General features: G+C 62.4%; 1 non-coding gene across 1 annotated transcript; it reads right to left on the bottom strand.

Moving 5' to 3' along the window:
- Positions 1-1,634: 1,634 nt before the first annotated feature.
- LOC131865327 (5S ribosomal RNA) lies at positions 1,635-1,753 on the bottom strand. The gene has a single exon (XR_009364055.1). It is a non-coding gene; the product is annotated as a 5S ribosomal RNA (ribosomal RNA).
- Between the last annotated feature and the right edge of the window lie 3,055 nt (positions 1,754-4,808).

Here is a 4,808-nt window from a genome sequence, read left to right as displayed (position 1 = left end):
CGTGCACCTTGGCGCGGTGGGCACCATGGCGTGCACGAAGTCGGAGCCCGGTTTGCCCCGGGTGCGCACCCCGCGTGCACCTTCGCCGGGGTGGGCACCTCGGCTGGGTTGCGCGCCCTGGTGCGCACCAAGGAGCGCTCCGAAGTGTGCTCCAAGGTGCGGCGTGCACGAAGTCGGAGCCCGGTTTGCCCCGGGTGCGCACCTCGCGTGCACCTTCGCCGCGGTGGGCACCTTGGCTGGGTTGGGCACCATTGAGCGCTCCGAAGTGTGCTCCAAGGTGCGCACCATGGCCCTCCAAGGTGCGCAGCATGGCGTGCACGAAGTCGGAGCCCGGTTTGCCCCGGGTGCGCACCTCGCGTGCACCTTCGCCAGGGTGGGCACCTCGGTGCGCACACCTTCTCAATGTTTTCTTGCCTTTTCTGGAAATTGGTGAAGGCAGCGCATCAAAGGTGCGCACCTCGGTGTGCTCCGAGGTGCGAACCCGAGAGCGCTCCGAGGTGCCCACGAAGTCGAAAGTCGGGTTAATTGCATTGTTTTCCCCGGGTGCGCTCCGAGGTGCGCAACATCGGTGCGCACCAAGGAGGGCTCCGAAGTGTGCTCCAAGGTGCGCACGATTCGGAGCTCGGTTTGCCCGGGGTGCGCACACCTTGGCTGGGTTGCGCACCCTTTGTGCGCTCCAAGGTGCGCACGAAGTCGGAGCTCGGTTTGCCCCGGGTGCGCACCTTCGCCAGGGTGCGCACCTTGATGCGCACGCCTTGGCTGGGCTGCGCACCTTGGTGGGCGCCATGGTGCGCACCTTTCGTGCGCTCCAAGGTGCGCACGAAGTCGGAGCTCGGTTTGCCCCGGGTGCGCACCTTGGTGGGCGCCATGGTGCACTCCGAGGTGCCCAAGATTGGTGCGCACCAAGGAGCGCTCCGAAGTGCGCTCCAAGGTGCGCAGGTGCGCGCGAAGTCGAAAGTTGGGTTAATTGTCCGGTTTGCCTCGGGTGCGCACCTTGCGTGCACCTTCGCCAGGGTGGGCGCCTTGGTGCGCACACCTTGGCTGGGCTGCGCACCCGGGCGCGCACACCTTGGCACCCGCGTTTCCTTCATTTTAAATTTTTTTTTTTTACAATCTCTCAAGTGGGAAATTCTATAATCTCAACTTTTTTTGCCTTTTCAGGAAACTTTTGAATGGAGCGCATCATTGGTGCGCTCCGAAGTGTGCTCCAAGGTGCGCACCTCTGGTGTGCTCCAAAGCTCTCTCTAGCTGCGTGCACCTGCCCCGGCCGCGCACCCGGCCCCGCCCAGCTTCGCTCACCTGTCCCGGGCGTCTGGTGCGGAACCTTAGAGTAAGAAACATCACCGTGCACCTTGGCCAACGTGCGCGACTCGACCGAGCGCGCACTGGCCGAGGTGCACACCGATTTCACCTGGGTGCGCGCGCAGCACCTCGGGCGCACCGGGGTGCGCGCACAACGCCCGGGTTGCACCGTGGCCTGTGTGCTCGGGGCGCCTCGGGTGCGCGCTCGGTGTCGCCCCCGCGCGCGCGGTAGTGCGGGCAGCGCACCCCGGCCCGGCCCGGCCCCGACGAGAACGCAAACGGGCAAAAGGTTTATTCAAATAGCATTGCGACGCCCGGCGAAAAACTAAAAAAGGGTGCAACACCGGGACTTCCCGGGAGGTCACCCATCCCAGTACTACTCCGGCCCAAGCGCGCTTAACTGCGGAGTTCTGATGGGATCCGGTGCACTAACGCTGGTATGATCGCACCCGTTATGAGCTTGTCGCAGTGTGTACTTAGCAAACCGCGACCCACGTGCGAATCCACCCCGGCCACCCACCCCCGTCGAGGTGCACACCCTCCCTCGCGAAGTGCGCCCCGTTCGCCAAGTGTGAGCCCTGCCCGGGTGCGCGCACCTTGCTAGGGCGTCGGGTGTGCACCCGGCCCGGCCTACGTGCGTGCACCTGGACGGGGCGTCGTGTGCGTGCAGTGTCCCGTCTGCAACGCGGTGCCCACACACCACCTCGGGCGCAACGACCTGCGCTCACATGTGGGCCGAGTGCACCTTGGTGCATGTTCGGGGCGCCTCGGGTGCACGCTCGATCTTGCCCCGGTGCACCAAGGCGCTCGGTTTGCCCCGGGTGCGCACTTGGTGCAAGGTGGGCACCCAAAATAGGGATCAAGCACCAAAACACAAGTTTCGGGATGCAAAATGGGACCCAAGGACCACAAATGCGTTCCAAGACCCATGATGGGTCCACGAGAACAAAAATGTGTTCCGAGACTTAATAAACAAATATTGGGTTTTAGGAGAAGAAACATGCTCTGATGCCCAAAACGAGAATCGACCCCGAAAAGGCCACAGGCCAAAAGTGGGATGCGAGACAAAAAAAAATGGGACCCGAGGACCAAAATTGGGTTCCCAGGTCGAAGACAGGGCAACCGGACAAGAAACGACCTCTAAGGCTCGAAATGAGTCCCGACGACTAAAACTTGACAAGAAGCACCCATCAGGCACCCAACTCGACACCCATGGGATGCCGACCCACCCGGGCTTCCACCTAGCACACCTTGGCACCCACCCACCCTCGCACCCAACCTCGCACCCAACTTAGCACCTTTGAACCCACATTGGCACTCACCCTGACCCTGGCACCTTGGAACCCACATTGGCACTCACCTTGACCCTGGCACCCACCTTTGCACTCACCTTGGGACCCACCCTGGCTCCCACCTCGGCACCCACCCAGACACCCACCTTGGTTCCTTGGCACCCACCTTGGATCCTTGGCACCCACCCCGACACCCACCTTGGCACGCAACTTGGCTACTTGCCACCCACCTTGGCTCCTTGACGCCCACCCCGACAACCACCCCGTGACCTACCCTGGCTAGGGTTGGTGCACACCCACCCTGGTGCCCACCTTGGCACCCACCCCATGACCCACCTTGGCACGCACCTTAGTACCCACCCCGTTACCCACCCTAGGACCCACCCCGTGACCCACCTTGGCCAGGGTGGGTGCCTTGGTGCGCACAACTTGCCTGGGCTGCACACCAGGGCGGGCTCAAGATGGCACCCGCGTTCCGTTTTTTTCACTATCTTTCAAAACGGAAATTTTAAAATCTCGTTTTTTTTTTTTTTTTGCCTTTTCTGGAAATTAGTGAAGGCAGCGCATCAAAGGTGCGCAATGCTGGTGCGAACCCGGGAGCGCTCCGATGTGTGCTCCAAGGTGCGGCGTGCACGAAGTCCGAGCCCGGCTTGCCCCGGGTGCGCACCTCGCGTGCACCTTCGCCGGGGTGAGCACCTTGGCTGGGTTGCGCGCCCTGGTGCGCACCAAGGAGCGCTCTGAAGTGTGCTCCAAGGTGCGGCGTGCACGAAGTCGGAGCTCGGTTTGCCCCGGGTGTGCACCTCGGGTGCGCACCTCGCGTGCACCTTCGCTGCGGTGGGCACCTTGGCTGGGTTGCGCGCCTTGGTGGGCACCATGCAGTGCACGAAGTCGGAGCCCGGTTTGCCCCGGGCGCGCACCTCCGCCAGGGTGGGCACCTTGGTGCGCACAACTTGCCTGGGCTGCGCACCAGGAAGGGCTCAAGATGGCACCCGCGTTCCGTTTTTTTCACTATCTTTCAGAACGGAAATTTTAAAATATCGTTTTTTTTTGCCTTTTCTGGAAATTAGTGAAGGCAGCGCATCAAAGGTGCGCAACGCTGGTGCGAACCTGGGAGCGCTCCGATGTGTGCTCCAAGGTGCGGCGTGCACGAAGTCGGAGCCCGGTTTGCCCCGGGTGCGCCCTGGTGGGCACCATGGTGCGCACCAAGGAGCGCTCCGAAGTGTGCTCCAAGGTGCGGCCTGCACGAAGTCGGAGCCCGGTTTGCCCCGGGTGTGCACCGCGGGTGGGCACCTTGGTGCGCATGCCTTGCCTGGGCTGCGCACCAGGGCGGGCTCAAGATGGCACCCGCGTTCCGTTTTTTTCACTATCTTTCAAAACGGAAATTTTAAAATCTCATTTTTTTTTGCCTTTTCTGGAAATTAGTGAAGGCAGCGCATCAAAGGTGCGCACCTCGCTGCCCACCACGGTGCGCAACGCCGGTGGGCACCCGGGAGTGCTTCGAAGTGTGCTCCAAGGTGCTGCGTGCACGTTGTCGGAGCCCGGTTTGCCCCGGGTGCGCACCTCGCGTGCACCTTCGTCGGGGTGGGCACCTTGGCTGGGTTTGCCCCGGCTGCGCTCCGAAGCGGGGTTATTGGAGCGCCGCCTCTTTTTTTGTCGGAGCGTTTGGTGGGGTTTCTCGCATTGGCTCTTCCCAGGCCCGGTTGCCACCCTGGCGCGCACGAAGTCGGAAGTAGGGTTAATTGCCCGGGTGCGCACCTTTGCCAGGGTGGGCACCTTACCTGGGCTGTGCACCCGGGCGGGCTCAAGATGGCACCCGCGTTCCGTTTTTTTCACTATCTTTCAAAACGGAAATTTTAAAATCTCCTCTTTTTTTTGCCTTTTCTGGAAATTAGTGAAGGCAGCGCATCAAAGGTGCGCACCTCGCTGCCCACCTTGGTGTGCTCTGAGGTGCGCACCCGGGAGCGCTACGAAGTGTGCTCCAAGGTGCGGCGTGCACGTTGTCGGAGCCCGGTTTGCCCCGGGTGCGCACCTCGCCTGCACCTTGGCCGGGGTGGGCACCCTGGCTGGGTTTGCCCAGGGTGCGCTCCGAAGCGGGGTTACTGGAGCGCCCCCTCTTTTTTTGTCAGAGCGTTTGGTGGGGTTTCTCGCATTGGCTCTTCCCAGGCCCGGTTGTTGGGTGCGCTCCCACCCTGGCGCGCGCGAAGTTGGAAGTTG

The sequence above is a fragment of the Cryptomeria japonica genome, unplaced genomic scaffold (genome assembly GCF_030272615.1).
Source record: "Cryptomeria japonica unplaced genomic scaffold, Sugi_1.0 HiC_scaffold_108, whole genome shotgun sequence".
In the NCBI taxonomy this organism is placed as follows: Eukaryota; Viridiplantae; Streptophyta; class Pinopsida; order Cupressales; family Cupressaceae; genus Cryptomeria; species Cryptomeria japonica.
Note: the sequence above shows the minus strand (reverse complement) of the source record. Positions and strands in the feature narration are given on the sequence as shown.